This window comes from Capsicum annuum, chromosome 6 (genome assembly GCF_002878395.1).
Source record: "Capsicum annuum cultivar UCD-10X-F1 chromosome 6, UCD10Xv1.1, whole genome shotgun sequence".
In the NCBI taxonomy this organism is placed as follows: Eukaryota; Viridiplantae; Streptophyta; class Magnoliopsida; order Solanales; family Solanaceae; genus Capsicum; species Capsicum annuum.
Genome location: NC_061116.1, coordinates 202,543,596 through 202,562,190, shown reverse-complemented (window position 1 = coordinate 202,562,190; position 18,595 = coordinate 202,543,596). Strand labels below are relative to the sequence as shown.

The 18,595-nt window shown below is 35.1% G+C and overlaps 1 long non-coding RNA gene across 2 annotated transcripts; it reads right to left on the bottom strand.

Annotated features, from left to right (window-relative positions):
* Positions 1 to 3,231: 3,231 nt before the first annotated feature.
* Positions 3,232 to 13,477, bottom strand: LOC107876131. Of its 2 annotated transcripts, none has more exons than XR_001676001.2 (7): positions 8,483 to 9,005; positions 7,155 to 7,267; positions 6,920 to 7,044; positions 6,612 to 6,834; positions 4,626 to 4,835; positions 4,437 to 4,508; positions 3,232 to 3,520 (listed from the first exon to the last, which is right to left on the bottom strand). It is a non-coding gene; the product is annotated as an uncharacterized LOC107876131 (long non-coding RNA). The 2 variants fall into 2 exon arrangements; XR_007056714.1 differs by lacking the exon at positions 8,483 to 9,005 and adding an exon at positions 12,329 to 13,477 and having other exon boundaries at positions 3,233 to 3,520.
* Positions 13,478 to 18,595: the final 5,118 nt, after the last annotated feature.

The following is an 18,595-nucleotide window of genomic DNA, read 5'->3' as shown; positions in this document are numbered from 1 at the left end:
TAAATTTTCCAGATAAAACTATTTTCAAAAGATATTTTGTATAAAAATTGTAAGTGATTGGGAAAGATGCACATCTATAATTCAAAGTGATCTTTCCTATTTTAGTTTGACTAAGATTTTGGTTTAGACATTGACATTTGATGAACAAGAATATCTGGTCATAACTTGTATGAGATAATAATACACTTTTTGTTGTTGTTTGTCCAAGTATTGAAGTAGCTCCAAGGAAGAAGAAGGCAGCTTCTGCTTGAGGTCTTTGAGATAGTTACGTGAGAGATGAGAGGCCATTAGTGTAGCTTCATTTTGATATTTCAAGTGTTAAGAGAAATTTTGGGGAACCTTCTATCTTGGGTTTATTTCCCTTTGAAAGATTAATGTGCTTAAAATTCTTGAAGTATGTATTTCAACTTGACATTTGTATAAATAAAGGATCTTGAGACTTCCATTACTTATTGGATTTGTGCTGCCTATCCAGTTATTATCTTTACAGGTCGTTCAATTTGCTCATCTCTAATGTGTTGCTGTGTGAAATGATTTCATTCATTTTGTCGTTGCCAGGAGGTTGTTCAAACTCTTATTTCAAATTTATTTCTGTATTGGATGAGAAGTGATGAATCATCTGTTTGCAATTCCTTTTCTCTTCTTCTTGTTACTTGGTGTTTCTCACTACCCATTTGTGAATGTTTGAGTTTGTGACCCAAATTCTATTGATCCTACCCTGAAAAGGTTGCCTTTGTGGCTCATGTTTTTGATTTTTTGTGGGGTCTATGGTGGTAATGAAGGGATCAAGCTGATTTAGGCCTAGGATTTATTTGTACGCACGCATTATATAAGTATGATTTAGTGGGTCGTTTTGGGCGTTTCTAATACGCCATTCTCCTTATTGTATTCTCCATCCTTCATAGTTAATTTCCTCTGCTTCTTCCCATGGTTTTTCCAACAAGGGTTTCCACATAAATTTGTGTCTTCTTCTTATTTTCTTTTTTTTGTGGTATTTCTTATTCTGCCCGATTATAACAAATTGGTATCAGAGATAGGTTATTTTCTCGGGGATGGCAATAATGAAATATAATATTCCGTTATTGTACCCCAACACCAAATTTTTGTAATGGTAGGTTAAGATACGGGTTGTGCTCGCACAGATGGATTTGGACAATGCTCTATTAGGGTTTGATAAGATGCCCTCATTTTGGACAAAAGAGGATAAATGTTGTAAGGATCAAAAGGGTCTATCTCAGATCTACCTTCATTTATCCAATTAGATTCTATATGATGTTTTGAAGGAGACCACTGCCGCTGCGTTATGGTTGAAACTAGAATTGTTATGTATAACGAAGAGACTAACTAGTAAGTTGCATGTCAAACAACTACTTTATTCCCATCGCATGTCTGGGGGTGTGTCTTTGAATGATCACCTAACTTTATTTAAGAAAATCATCTCTGATTTAGAGACTCTAGAGGTTAAGTACAATGAGGAAGATCTAGGGTTAATTTTGCTATGTTCACTGCCTGCATAATATTCGACCTTTAAGGATATGATTTTATATAGTCGTGATACCTTAACCCTAGATGAAGTGTATGATGCATTGTTCTCTAAGGAGAAGATAAAGCATTTTATGAATGGGTCGGTGACTGAAGGAGATGGTCTCATTATTCGAGAAAGGACTCAAGAGAGGAACTTTGGAGGTGATGACGAGAATAGGTCAAAATCTAGAAATAGAAACAAAACCTATAATTACTACTAGAAGAAGGGTCACATCAAATCTTAGTATTATAAGTTACAAAATAGAAATAAATGAAAAGCTAAAAACCAAAAAGGAAAACAACCAGAGAAGTTTGGTAAAGCCAATTTTGTTGAAGATGGCAGTAGTGAAAGAGAACTCTTGGTAGTTTCTGATGGTAACTCCAAACCCAGTGAGAATTGGATTTTTGATTCAGCTTGTACATTTCATATGTGTCGCAATCAGAATTGGTTTACAATATATGAAATGGTCTCTAAAGGTGCTATGTTGATGGAAAATAAGACACCTTATAATATAGTTGGTATTGGAATAATTAGGATCAAGATGTTTGATGGTGTTGTGAGGACACTTGTTGTTGTGCAGTATGTCCCAGACCAGAAGAGAAGTCTTATTTCCTTGAGTACCCTTGATTCAAACGGATATAAGTACACCGGTGAAGGTGGAGTCCTGAAGCTTGCTAAAGGTGATCTTGTTATAATGAAGAGACAGAGAAAAACTGTTAATTTAAATGTCTTGCAAGGCTTTATAGTTACAGGTGATGCTGTTGTTTCTACTTTCTCTCTATCAGATAGTGATGTTACTAAGCTTTGGCATATGCGTCTGGGACATATGAGTGAAAAAAGGATGGCTGAACTAAGTGTGAGAGGCCTTCTTGATGGCTAGATTATTACCAAATTGGAGTTCTGTGAGTACTGCATTTTTGGGAAGCAGAAGAGAGTCAGATTCACTAAAGGCATCCACTCTACTAAAATCACACTTGATTACATTCATTCTGATCTCTGGGGTCCTTCTAGAGTACCTTCTAGAAGATGTGCTAATTACATGTTGACTATTATTGATGACTATTCCAGAAATTTTTGGGTGTTCTTCCTGAAGAAAAATAATGATGTATTGCCTATTTTCAAGGAGTGGAAGACTATGATTGAAAAACAAACAAGGAAGCAGGGAAAACGCCTTCGGACTGATAATGGTTTAGAGCTCTATTCTAATAAATTTAATGTTTTGTGCAAGTCAGAAAGAATTGTGAGGCATTTAACAGTTTGTCATACTCCGTAGTAGAATGGTGTGGCCGAATGAATGAATAGGACTATAATAGAGAAGGTATGTTGAGACACCTATTTCCATCTATTACAACGGTTATAAACCGTCGCAATAGAATCTATTACAATGGTTACGAACCGTCTCAATAGATGCTATTGTGATGCCTTCGTTATTCTGTTGCAATAGTTTTTGATATCTATTTTCATCTATTGCAACAGTTACGAACTGTTGTAATAGATTCTATTGCAACGACATTAAACCATCGCAATAACATCTATTGCGACGCTTTTGTAATTAAATTAAAATGATTTATATAAATAGTCGTATTAATGTAAATTTTTATTTATATGCATAATAAATTATAACACAATATATACACATCACAAAACAAAATCATTCATTAATAATCTCATAATTCAAAATATGCAACAAGGTAGTAATTTAAATCCAAAAGTAAAATGTAATCAAGTCCAAATTATTAGTTAAGGTTTTACATACTAGCGAGTTCAAGTTGAGACAAGCTTAAACAAATTCTCAACAAAACTTTTTATATTAGAGAATGTATCCACAACCCAAAAATCTTCTCAAGTATGGTCAATGTCTTCATCATTTTCTCCATCTCTTGTGTTCTAGTATTTGTTTGTTTCGTAAAGCTGCTAGTGATCCAGCTGAAAGAAAGTTTTTCATTTTCTGATTATTTCTCGAACGCCCTTGTTGATTCATGATTCTTTAAGTCTCTGTAAGATGAAGAGCAAAAATGTAATGTCAAGCTGGTTAAAATAACAAAGAAAAATTGGCATGCAGTAGAAGTGTGTCTTGATCTTCTAAAATACAACTAGAAGCATTATAAAGCAACAAATAAGTGTGTCTTGATCTTCTAAAATACAACTAGAAGCATTATAAAGCAACAAATTCAGAACACACAAGCCTTATAAAGCAAAAACTCCCAGTTGTAAACTAAACAATATTCAAATACATAATTATCGTTTAGATGTTAATCTTGAAGTTTTGCCTTTCTTGGCCAGGTTGAAACTAGAAGCTCATGTCAAAGGTTATGTTAGAATTTATTGGATGTATTGGTTTAAGAAGATTTTATATCAGCAAGTTGCTCTTGTTTATGTTCTTACTAAACTTGTGACTAATGTTTCCCAGGTGAGTCTTATTTCTTTTGAATGTAGCCCTTTTCAATGGTTATTACAATAGTTGCATGGATTTTATTTAGGTCATTTTCCCTAAGCATTCAATTGGTTTTCTAACTGATACAGTTCTTGTAATTGCAGGCCTTTCTTGCTTTCTATGTGATTAACGCTAACAAAAATCATAACAAAAGCAAACTAAAACCAAACAAGACCAACTAATAAGGTTATAAGATTAAACGGTAGTCGTTAAGGTTATAGGGTTAAACAGTGGACATTAAGGTTATAAGGTTAAACGGTGGCCATTAAACTTATAAGGTTATAAGGTGAAATGGTGGCCGTTAAGGTTATAAGGTTAAACGGTGGCCGTTAACCTTATAAGGTTATAAGGTTATAAGGTTAAACGGTGGCCGTTAAGGTTATCAGGTTAAACGGTCGTTAAAGTTATAAGGTTAAGGTTATAGATTTCACAGGGAAAGGGAAACATAATTCAAGGTTATACTTCAAGGAACCATACCTCAAGTCTCTGTTCTGAGTCATTCTACTCAAACATTGGTAAGTCAGTCACCCAAAGTATTGAATGCCTGGACTAGATATATGAACAAAATAAAGATGGATATTAGGAAATACAAGATTCTACTCAAGAACCTAAGTCTTTTACAGATAAGCACATATGTTAATCCAAATTTGGACATCAGATACTCACATTGTCAATTAAACCCAGTTCATGTGCAACATATGTTCTTAGATGATCCAATGTTTTATTGACTTCTGCATGGTGACAAACAGCAAACAAGATAAGATCATCTGGTACCACATAGAACTGATTCTGCAATTCCTCTTTCTTTGCCGTATCGAAAGTAGAAACCAGCGGCGGAATCCCTTCAAAGTACTATTTGTGCATCAGCTTGAAAACCTGCACTATTTATTGTATTGTGAACAAATTGTCACTGGTTCAGGTGATCTGCGTGATCAACGTGGATACCAGGTATGCAAGTGGTCACAGCAGAAGCAGATAAAGGAAGAGCATAGCCCCTTTTTACAGTGGAATACTCAAGGGGTGTTGCTGAGATAGACATAGCAGGGAGAAGCAACCACCCTTTACAGAAAACCCCATCCCTCAAGGCTCTAGTTATGATGATTGTAGTACTGGTGATGAACGAATGGGAAATGACACTAGTAATACTGACAATGAAAATTGTGTTGGATCTACTTATTGATTAATGTAGAAGTCTACCAGTGATAACTATGAAGTCTTCAGGATTAACATGTATGGACATAACATCAATGAATTTCTTGCACTGAAAAATGGTTCCTGGACATACTTTTCAATTTTACTAGAGCAAGGCACAATCTTTGGAGGAACTTTAGAAGTTAAAGCCACAAGGCAAAGATTAAGTTGCAAGAAAAACAATGAATTCAAGTAACACACATTTCATAAATAGTCATGCCAAAGTGAAAATGAGAGAAGACTAGCTAAAACTAACACACTTGCATTATCAATGATACATCCCAATTATAAATATAGACACCACCTTCAGTAGAAAAAATTATTCATCTACTATGGCTGGTTAGTAGTTAATGACGAAGGTTACCTGTACGGTCTCTTTTTGGTTTCAAATGTGTTTTAAGATTTTGGAAGACATTAATATCTGAGCCTTAGTTTAAGCTAAAGCAGAAGCATCTATATCATACCATTACCACCAAAATCTCCAAAAAAAAGAGGAGTCTTGTGAAGTAAAACACTAATTTATAAGAGAAAAGTTAACCAAAGAGACCCCGTAAGTCAACATTTAAGAAACTAATCCTCCCAATTTTATACTTTCAATGCTAATTTGGTTGACAATGTAGCCATGCAGGAACAGGGTAGTGATAGATAGATATTTTGACAGACATAGACATAAAATAAAATATAAATATATATATATATATATATATATATATATATATATATGTACACACACACATACATGTGTAAAAGGAATTCAGCATGCAGTTTGACAATATAGCAACTTAGAAAGGGAGTCAAAGCAAGCAAGTGTCAGTGATATAGTGCTCCTAATGGATCTCATAATGTGTTTCCTGACTAGTAAACAAAAGTTTCATCAATAATACAAACACTTCCATTGCTGGACATAACAGGTAATCTACTGAGTTTCGACAAGCAAAAAGACACAAATCTATACCAATAACTAGAAAAAAGGAAAGAGGCCTCACATGGATTCACAAACCAACACAAGAACAACAAGATGAACAACAAGTTGCTAGTGAATCGAAATAGGCCTCACACGGCTTCACTAGACTTTGCGTTTGTGTTTTGAAAAAGAAAATGAGATGAATAACAAGGCAACAATGATAGTGAATTGATAGAGCCCCCACACGGCTTTAATAGTGAACTTGGACATGCACAACAGCACATGGTGGTGAGGCAAGAGAAGGAAGAAGAAGTGGGAATTACCTATCACCTAATATGAACCAAGTAATTAATACAAAGATGTCACCAAGAGAAGGAAGTAGAAGTGGGAATTACCTATCACCTAATATGAACCAAGTAATTAATACAAAGATGCATCTATCTCAATTCATATTTAATAGCTTAAAAGTCTTCTAGATCATAAATATCATTATGACCAATTAATATTAACATTGGTGTAAAACTTCAGTGCAAGTCTAAAAGCATCAGGCTACCAACCAACATCCGACACAAGCTACAGAGCAGCCATAGAAATATCATATTTCTCCCCAAGTTTGTAGAGAGGCATGTATTCTCTGCTCTTATTGCTTATCTCCTCCGGTCCAAGATTATGCATGCGAGCAGTGTCACCTATGTTGCCTTGTGCAATACTATTTACCCTAATATCATAGTCTGTGCCCCATTCTAGAGCCAAATTTCTAGTGACTGCATCAACAGCATCCTGTACCGAGAGATGATATAAGTGGGAATTAAAAATAACAAAATAAAAATGAACACAAACTAAGCTTGAAGCTGAAGTTCCAAACCTTAGCAACAGCTACATGGATTTGATACCAAGATGCATTGTAATGCAAAGTAGCACTGATGTTCAATATTAGTCCACCAGAAGTCAAACTCCTCCCAGGTCCCCCCTTCTTGATATAGTTAAGTTCTTCATGGCCCATAGTAAATGTACCAACAGAATCAATATCTAGTACTGCAAAAAACATCATGAGCATATAAAAAGAATCAAAATGTAACTTGAGATAGCCTTTTTCTCACCTCAAATTAAAGAGAGAAAAGTGACTTGCCATCCTCTTTTACTACACAAGCACTCCCCTTACTCAACCTCTTTTCCGTACCTCCTCAAGAAACTGCCAGAAGCCCAAGAGATCCTGCTAAATAAGACAAAGAGAGAGTAATGAAAAGAACTTGTTAAGGATCATAGTGACATTGAGGTAAAAGATGCAAAAAGTAATAGGTTGACAGAAGATTCAACAATGATTCACAACAAAGATAAGGAAAAAATTTCCCCTAAGGATGATATGAAACAGCAACAACCCATAATTAAGGAAAGTGGGAAAATTATAACTTATCCAGCAATATCCTTGAAGCAAAAATAGAGATTAGTAAAGAAGCTATCATACTAGAATGTTCTGAGGAAAAACAACCTATAAATGATATGGAGTAGGAACAACTAGACTCTAGCAGAAACAAAATTAAGGAGGTTAACATGACTAGTCCATCCAAGGAACATGGAGATATTAATCTTTTTAAAAGTTCACTCCAACAACAGCAAGCTAAGCAGCAGCTTCAGTAGCATAGCAGCCTATAGTTGACAGCAACAATTATCAATGTGTAATAGAGATACAGTCTGCAGTCAATAACAACATTCTAATGACATCTGAGACCATAAATTTCATTAGACAGTAGACCTTGTTTCCATCATTTTCATTTGAACATCACACCCTTGTCGTGCGGCCCTTCGCTAGACCCTACTAGCGTGGGATGCTTTGTGCACCGGGTTTCCCTTTCATTTTCTCTTAGACCATAAATATTGGCGTCAAACTAATATTATCAAAATTGGTTTGGAGTACATTTGCTTTTATGATTATCAAAGAACAGTTACTATGACAAAAAGTACTGGTTCGTGTTTGCCATAACCATATTAACATGAATTACTTAAAAACTAATCTTTTACAATGAAATATCAATCATTTCTTCAGACTTATCTCATTGTATAAATTTCACCCCATCCAAACTTCTTTACCATGTAACCAACCTTCATTCCAATTTCTTCTTCCTTTCATAACCAAGCATTTAATTTTGATACTCATGGACGCATTATTACGACAGTAGCAGAAAGCCTGAAACATTGTTACATCAGTAGTCAAAACTTCACTTAATATGAGCCGTCTTAGTTTAAAGTAACTAATGGTAACATAAAAATCATTAGCAATCAAAATATACCAAGTCATGGTCACATTATTACTACTGTTTTTACCAATGTTCACGCAATCAAATAAACCTAGCATTAAAATGTTCTCGAAGGAGAAGAAAAACTCAAAATCCCCAAAAATTAGGTCAAAGACGTAGAACAATACACTAACCTTAAAATCCCCAAATTGAAGCAGTTAAAGTGCAAATTTGAGAGAAATTAAAGTGCAAATTCGGTCTAAATATTCCTTGCACCAGTAGATCGATTTTTGAAGCGGCACCAGTAAATCTTACAAAGCTCACTACCAAATCATAGTAATTGTAGTGAAGAGAAACCAAATCCCCTAATCGAGTGATTGTCGTTGTAGCAATTGCTGTGAAGAGAAGTCGATTCCCCTAATCGATTGATTGTCGGTGTAGCAATTGTAGCGAAGAGAAGCCAATTCCCTAATTGATTGATTGTTGTTGTAGCAATTGTAGTATATAGAAGCCGTTTCCTAAATCGATTGATTGTCGTACAAATCGATTGATTCCCTTATCGTAGTATATTATTTTTTTTAAAGGTTTAGTAAGCTGAGTGCTAATAGAGAAACTAAGAGAGAAAGGGAAGTAAAAGCTAAGAGGGAAGAGACAGTCGTCTTAGGTTTTCTTTTTTGGCAGACTTATCAAATTTTTAGTGAAAATAGAAGGAATAAAATAAGCATTTCTATAGCTTTTTTTGTTTATCTATGGCAACGCTTATTATCAATGCAACGGTTATAGTGTAAAATTATAACTAATAGAATAATTATTTATGGAAACACTTGGAACCGTCGCAATAGACCACCTATTGTAATGCTTTGTTAACAATCGCCAAAAAGTTTGTTGCCATAGGGGTGATTTCCAGTAGTGAGGCTTCTCAGTGTAAAGAGGAAATTCAGGTGGGTGAGTATAGCCATAAGGATTAGTCGACTTAAATGTGGGTTCAATAGCATGATGTTAATTATCAAAAATATTCAATACAGGCTTTCTCGCAAAGTGAGGAGGCACAACTTGTGGATAAACCTCAAAAGTAGGAGCTTCGGCTGGGGGTGGTGCTGTTAAAACATGAACAGTGGGTAGAGCCGAGCATGTGGTAGCTTTGTGTTGAGGAGTGAGAAAATGAATATTGGAAGTGTTTGGATAGTGTTGCCCACAGGTCCTGATGAATGTCGTGGTGCGTCAACAAAAATAGGAAACTGTGTATGTGACACTGGAGGCAAGCTATAAAGATATTCCAGATTATCATCGGGAAATGGAGGAGGTGGCAACCCATTAGCCCAAGCTCGATGAATTTCTATCATTTGTTGCCTTAATTTTCAAATCTTTTCATTAGCTCCTAAATTCTCATTGCCCGAACTCCCTATCTGATCAGTGACAACAAACTCAATATCCTTGTTCGCATAACTTTCTCTGTAACTTGGTGCAATTTGGAGGACCAGCCAAAATGCCACAAACCAACCACCTTAAACTAACTGAACAAGAGATAGAAAATGTGTTAGAATTCAACATTTTTTTTTCAAAACCTTTTTTTTTCTTTTGGAAAAGGTCACCAAACCCAAGAGGGGCGCCTATGTGTCTCACCCCCGAAAAAGGAGAATCAGGTGTGCGTAGTTCGTGAAGTCTTGCCAAAATGGCCAATTAATTATTTTTCTTTTCTTTTTTTTTTTCAGAAACATCAAAAATAACAAATTGTCAAAAGAATTGATGAAAATCTTTTTGCATTTTTCAGGTTTAAACTCCTTATACAAAACGAAACCTATGATTACAAAAGAAAAATCTTTTTGGGTTTTCAATTTTTGAATTTCATACGAAAATGAGACTTGAAGCTATTAACAAAAAATCTTTTTTGTGATTTTCTTTTAAAGATGTATAGGAAACACCTACTTTAAAGGAAAAGGGAAGAAAATCTTTTTTTGGATTTTTCAAATAAGATCCCCGAACCCACAATAGGCTGCCTCCGTATCTCACTCCTGAGAGAGGAGAATCATGGGTGCATAGTTCCTCCAGATTGGAAAATTAAGGATTAAATGACAAACTAAACCCTGAATTGAGAGAAACGACTAAAGACAGACAAATAAAATCTTTTTGGATTTTTAATTAGAAACTAACACCAACAACTATAAAAGAAAAAAAATCTTTTTGATATTTTCATTATATAAAAATGTACAAAGCTCCTATTGAAAGGAAAAAATATTTTTGGAGTTTTCGAATTAAGAATACTTACTAATGAAATAAAAGAAAAATCTTTTTAAGGTGTTTGATATTTTGGGAAATGAGTGAAAAAAGTAAAAAAAAACATTTTTTTTAATTGTGAAAAAACAAAAGTCATAAAGAACCCTAAAAACTACCAAATCTCTTCTTTTTTTTCACTTTTTGTTTTTCTTCCTTTTTTTCAACAATTTCTTGCCGACACAGTTTGTTTCTAACTCATGCTTTATCCCAAATCAGTCTGTCAAATTATCATGTTACTCTCAAAGATGCGACATTTAGCATGTAGGGATGCTTTTAGAGGTGAATCTCGTACAAAGGGCCACGTGGGTCCCTCTAGGTCTCAATACGATGCAAATAAACATGACCTAAAGGCTGACCTATGCTGGGGTCCACTAACAAGGCTGTTCGGGGGGGCATATGGTCGATACTGGATTGCTTTAGCTGTCCACCTACTCCATACAACCCAATGACTCCCCCTCCTACAATAAGGGTAACTTAACTATAGGTCGTGTACACACGTGTACTACGAACTTGTTGAAGAAAAAAAGACTCGGGTTATGCACATGATGTCAGATACAAAGCGGTAACACATAAAGTAAAAACTGTAAACAAAGAGCACGTAGGCACTCAACAATGATAAACAATGACATAAAACAACACAAACAAAATGTCTATACACCTATAGTGCCAAGCTAAGCCAATACAAACTCCAAAATAAGATTGAATTCTGAAAAATCCCCAACAGAGTCGCCAGAGCTGTCAGACCCTTTTTTTTACCAAAAAGATTAATTTAAAGTTTTGAAGGGTTTTCATTATCAAGTGACAAAATGGAGATTTATTTTGAAAAGGACTTTGTCTATTTAAAACTCAGAGTCGCCACTTGGCATAATCCGGTGTGCCAAGTCACCTTTGGAAATACTTTTCAAAACGGTTTTTACTCTATAACATCTCTGCGAATAGAGATTCCGATTAAGAAATTTTGTTGACCGAGGGAAAGGTATTAGGCACCCCTCGATCCCATGGTTCGACTATGGTCGCTTGGTGGAGCATATCAGCTAATTTGACATTATGAATATATTAACCACACAAAATCACACAAAACAATCAATTAAACAAACAAAAAAAATCCAAAATTTTAGTGTCTAGTCTGATTATTACAATCCCGAAATAGAAAAATATGAAAATATAAGCCTATTCTATTCTATGCTAATTCTAAACTACACTCCCATACTTTCTCCACCCGACATTCCGGGCCATGATCGTGAGTCGTCTTTAAGTACATGGTACTTTGGGGCATTCCCCGGATAAATCAATACAAATTCCTTGGGGCATCCCCCGACCAAATGAATACAATAGATCCCAATGCATAAATCAAGACCATTCCACAAACATTTCATCATTCAACAATCACAAATCATAAGTTTTGGGTACACCTATCGCTTGCCTATGCTTAAGACGGCGTATATTATGCTACTATTATGTTCAACATAGTGAATCAAAATTAATCCAAATTCAACGACATCCCTATCCATTTTATGTCAAACAACCGATTCAAATTACTTCATTAATCTCCGATTCCCATACCCAAATTTATACATGACAGTTTAAACATAAGAATAATTATCCATCCATATCATTATCTATTTCATGCTTACGACTACTTATTCAGGTAAAACAACACCAATTATCAACAAAATTGTTCAATCAACAAACAATGCACTACCACAACATCCATGCACCAAATATCATAAACAAGGAAATCAAAAGAGTAAAGATTAGAAATGGACCTTCAAAGAACGGATTTCATTGAGAAAATGTTTAAGAAAGCCCGGACTTAGAATCCCGAATAGAATACCTCAACAACGAACTAAAATTCAACTCGGTATTTGAGAAATTGCAACCCGCAACAGACCACGGCAAATAGACTGATCCAAACCAAATGTTGTACCCACATTGACTGATTTTGGAATTGATTTTGATAAAAATGGGTGATGCTGCTGTTGTTTGCGTAGACGTCATAAATAGATATGGACCAAATTCAAAACTAGTAAGACAAACTCAATACGAACTTCTAAATCGATAATTGTGAACAGAATTATGAATCCAAAACCAAAACTAGTTTGACCCAAAATAGGAATCACGAAAACAAACCACAAATGAACCCATTTCCGATCCAGCAAAAATGGACCACCCCCTTCCGAAATTCGGTGAGCTGATCGGGTTTCCCTTCACTTTTTTTTTCTCAGTTTCCAATTTCCAATCTCCCTCTCTCACACATGATTCACTCTTATTCCCAGCTATTTTTTGTTCTCAATAGCTGGTGCATGGAGGGTAGTGTGGATTTCACTTTAGTAGGGGTTCTTTTTCGGTGATAGTGGTGTGTATATGTGAAAGTGTGTATAGTTCTCTTCGTACCAAGAAAAAGGAAAAAGAAATGGAGTATGTATGTGATGTGTGAGGTCCTCCGTGAGAATGAGTATTGCTGTGATGGTGGAGAAGAAAAGAAAATTCTCCACTGTGTTATGTGTCTATGGTGAAGAAGCCATTCAGATTATTCTGTGTGGATGTTGAGAAAGTGAGGAATTTTTGAAGTGTTCTTCTATTCCCATGGTCAATTGAGAGTGGTGAGTATATGGGTCTATGTGTATGTGCAAATTATGCCCCCCTCTAATTCTCCTCCCTCAATTTGGTATTTTTTTGAAGTATATAAAAATGGAAAAGATCCCTATGAGCTGTATCCCCCAATTCCCGTGGGCCCCCTTCCTTTTTTATTGTATGTGTAATTTGTTATGGACAAACAAGGAAAAAACGTGAGATGGAAATGGGTGGGGTCACGTGGGTAGGTAGGGTAGCGGTAGGGTGTGGATGAGGTGTAAAAATTAGTTAGGATAAGGGAATATTTTGGGATTGGTGATTTAATTTGTTAGGATTTGTTGTATTTGTTTTCTTGTGGGGAAAGTATAGAATGGGTGAGGGTACAATAAAGTGAGGTAAAAATGAATAAAATTGAACTTGGGAGGGACAAAACTAGGTGTCTACAGCAAATATATAGGCAAACGAAGATACCATAGCATGATTTTATACACAAATGATCAAACAATGACATGATAAGCACCACAGAAGAGTTCCTATGAAAATGCTTTCTAACACGCTAAAGCATCCAATGAGTAAATAGATAATTAAATTTCATCATTTTAGGTACTTACAGGTGAGCAGCAATAAGAAATAATAGAAATAATAAATACGAACACATGTGAGAATACGATGCGGGGATCACACTAAGCCTCCCAGAAAACCAAAGAAGAATATCTAATTGCTTTTGCATTAAAATAATCAATGATTTTTGTTAGGAGAGTAATGATTGTGTCAGTTTTCTGTTAATGCAAAAGAAGAGTTGTTTATATAGTGGGAGAGTAGAGAAGTAAAAGGTGAGGAATAGGTAATAAAATCAATCAGTGTCGAAATGAAAGGAAAATAAAATATTCTATAAAATCAGTCAGTAAGTTAATCAATTGAGTGGGCGAGATATATGCTAATTTGTCGGTTAAGAAAAATTTTTCCTTTAAATAAGTGATCCAATCAATCAAAGGAAAAAGTAAAAAAGGTAAAAGAATATTCAAGAAAAATTCAAATCTGTGGATTGAATCCCCAAGAGGAAAGAAATATGTTAAGTTACCATAAATGTATACGCACAATATGTCAAGTATATGTAAAGAAAAATAAGAAAACTCACACGGAAAATTTCTGCCATAAATATGTAACCATGATGCCATTATTTTGTTTAAAAAAAATACAACAAACCAATCGATAAACATATTCTAATTCACATACAAGTTATAAATATTCAAGTAATATTTACTAAAAATGACTCAAAAGAAAGGAAAAGTTGTCTCAATTTCAACAAGGAAACTGAATCAATTAACATCATACCAAATAAGAGAATCTTCAATTAGTAAAACATCTATTTACGACACGAAATCTCATCAACCAAATATGAGAGAAAATAATAAAGTGTCAGTGCTGCAAGGCAAAGTAAAAATCAGTCACGTAATTATCCCTTCAACAATAACCCAATTCACGTCAACACGTCATCTCACTATGTAGGAATTATGACGAAGTGTCAAGACATGAGTATATGCTAAATTATTTCTAATGCCACAATTGATATAAATTGGGGTTCATCACGTATGACAATCTAAACAAGTAGTCAATAACGAATTATAAAGAATCGCACCAAAATATCAATCGGACTCCGTCTGTTTTAAACCTTAAACTTTGTCAAAGAAAAGAAAAGAAGTGGATAGGATTAATCAGACATGCAACTTCAACATGTAAACAAACCTGTGGATGGGTTATTCAGAGCCCATCTTTTTTTTTCAAAAATGGGTCAATGGTGCAGAGAAGGTTGGTGGCGGGTGGACGGCGGAGATGACTTGGGGCGGCGATGGTTGGTTTGCGGAGGAGGTTGGACTGCAGGGGGTCTTATGGTAATATTAGAGTGGCGTTGGCTTGCTGGTTCATCGCTGGAAGGGGAAAATGGAGGGAGAGATGGTGGTAGAGGCGGAGGGGGCTGGTGGTGCGGTGCTGGCAGCAGTGAGGACGGACAGCGGGATACGAGGGAGGGAGCTGTCGTCGCTATTTTGCCAGAGATAGAACTTTCTCCGGTGGTTGAGGCGGCAATTGCTCATGGCGGTATTAATGGTGAACGGAGGGACGACGCTAGAGCGGGCTGGTCTTTGGCTATTGTTTGACGGCATTGGGGATGATTTTTTTAGAGGGAAAAAAAAGAGAGGTTTGTAGGGAGAGGGAGAGAGAGGCGGATGAGAGAGAGAGGTAAAGGCTGATAGGAATGAAAAATTAGGGTTAGGTTTGGTTTTAGTTGTATAAAAGGAAAATAAATGGGATTTAATCTCAGTCGTTAGATCAATCTTGATTAACGGCTGACATTTAAGCTTATGTGGAATTAAAAATATGACTAGGATCATAATAGATTAGGTTAAAATTCACGTAAATATGGCTAAAATTGATATGAATAAAATGTAAATTGGCTAGATTTGTAATAGATAAGGTAAAAATTAAGCTATAAGATAAAAAATTAGAAAAATTAATTTAAAAAATAGGTCGTTATTTAAATTAAAGTAGTGATAATAATATATAATAATAATTAAATAATAAATTATGATAATAAATAATAAATAATAAATAATAACATATATAATAACAATGTTAATAATAATAAATAAAAATACTAACATAAATAAATAGTATTAAATAATGAAAAACTAGACAATGTGTTTTGAGAAAAAAATGTGTGTGCACAATTACGTGAAAAAATAATTTAATAAAATTACATAAAATATCATATTTAAAAATTATAAAATGATGCTAAAAGATAATAAAATAATTTATACATTTTTCTGAATTATGAATGCGACACGTTAGTACATATTTAATATAAAAAATGATGTGTAAAAATATTGATAATTAAAATTAAATAATTTGATGAAAATAATAGCCTAAAACCAATATCGGGACGTCAAAATTAGGTGTCAACACCCATCGCATGTCTGGGGGTGTGTCTTTGAATGATCACCTAACTTTATTTAAGGAAATCGTCTCTGATTTAGAGACTCTAGAGGTTAAGCACAATGAGAAAGATCTAGGGTCAATTCTGCTATGTTCGCTACATGCATCATATTCGACCTTTAGGGATACAATTCTATATAGTCTTGATACCCTAACCCTAGATGAAGTCTATGATGCATTGTTCTTTAAGGAGAAGATAAAGCATCTTATGAATGGGTCGGTGACTCAAGGAGATGGTCTCATTATTTGAGGAAGGACTTAGGAGAGGAACTCTGGAGGTGATGACAAGAATAGGTCAAAATCTAAAAACAGAAACAAAACCTATAATTACTGCCAAGAGAACGGCCATATCAAATCTGAGTGTCATAAGTTACAGAATAGAAATAAATGGGTAGCTGAAAACTACAAAGGAAAACAACTAAAGAAGTTCGGTGAAGCCAATTTTGTTGAAGATGGCAGTAGTGATGGACAACTCTTGGTATTTTCTAATGGTAACTCAAAATCCTGTGAAAATTGGATTCTTGATTCAGCTTACACATTTCATATGTGCCGCAATCGGGATTGTTTTACAATATATGAAATGGTCTCTAAAGGTTCTATGTTGATGAAAAATAACATACCTTATAATATAGTTGGTATTGGAATAATTAGGATTAAGATGTTTGATGGGGTTGTGAGGACACTTGTTATTGTGCGGTATATCCCAGACCTGAAGAGAAATTTTATTTCCTTGAGTACCTTTGATTCGAACGAATATAAGTACACTGGTAAAGGTGGAGTCCTGAAGGTTAGTAAAGGTGATCTTGTTGTGATGAAGGGACAGAGAAAAACTGCTAATTTTTACGTCTTTCAAGGCTTTACGATTACAGGTGATGTTGTTGTTTCTACTTACTCTCTATCAGATAGTGATGTTGCTAATCTTTGGCATATGCGTCTGGGATATGGGATATATGAATGAAAATAGGATGGATGAACTAAGTATGAGAGGCCTTCTTAATGTATTACCAAATTGGAGTTCTGTGAGCACTGCATTTTTGGGAAACAGAAGAGAGTCAGATTCATTAAAGGCATCCACTCTACTAAAAGCACACTTGGTTACATTCATTCTGATCTCTGGGGTCCTTCTAGAGTAATTTCTAGCGGGTGTGCTAATTATATGTTGACTATTTTTTATGACTATTTCAGAAAAGTTTGGGTGTACTTCCTGAAGAAAAAGAATGATGTATTGCCTATTTTCAAGGAGTGGAAGACTATGATTGAAAAACAAACAGGGAAGCAGGGAAACCACCTTCGAACAAATAATGGTTTAGAGTTCTATTCTAATGAATTTAATATTCTGTGCAAGTCAGAAGGAATTGTGAGACACTTAATAGTTCGTCATACTCTGCAGCGGAATGGTGTGGCCAATGAATGAATAGGACTATAATAGAGAAGGTACATTGTACTCTCTCTAATGCTGGTTTACCCATGTCTTTTTGGGCCAAAGATGCTTCCATAACTTGTCTTCTTACTAACCGCTCTCCTCCAGTTGGGATTAACAAAAAGACTCCAAAAGAGGTATAGTTCAGTAGTCCTGCCAGTTACTCTGATTTGAAGATTGTCTTGCTTATGCTAATGTTGATAGTGGAAAGTTGTAACCTAGATCTATCAAGTGCTTATTTATAGGTTATAAGTCTGGTGTTAAATGATATAAGCTTTAGTGTCCAGAAAATAGAAAGGTTATAATTAGCAGGGATATTGTGTTCGATGAAACTGTCATGCTTTGGGCTTCGTCCCCAGATGAGCCTAGTGACATGAATTAGCAAAAGTCAAGAAACCACGTTGAGTTATAGATTAGAGCCATACCAGTGCCTACTTCTCAGTCTATCCTGGAGATACAAAGTGATACTATTTCTTCTTCACTACCAGTGGCACCATAATATTCTATTGCTAAAGATAGACCTAGGAGAGATATTAGACTTTCTCAGAAGTATGGTGAAGCTAAATTGGTTGCTTATGCATTGAATGTAGTAGAAGGTATTGATTCCAGTGAATAACCTTCTTCTTACTCAGAGATATTTAGTTGTGATGATTCTAGCCGATTGATGATTGCTCTGCAGAAGGAAATAGAATCACTCGTAATAATGACAGATGGGATTTGTTGAGATTCCCTAAAGATAAGAAAGATGTCTGTTGCAAGTGGATATTCAAAAGAAAAAGAAACATCGGGAGTTGAAGATGCTAGGTACAAAGCAAGACTAGTTGCTAAAGGTTACAGTCAGGTTCTAGGTGTTGACTTCGCAGATGTGTTTTCTCCAGTTATAAAGCATAGTTCGATTCGAGCCTTTCTTGATATTGCGGCCATGCTCAATCTTGAGCTTAAACAGTTGGATGTCAAAACTTCATTCATACATAGAGAACTTGAGGAGGACATCTATATGCAATAATCAGAGGGTTTTGTAGTTTCAGAAAAGTAGGACGATGTATGC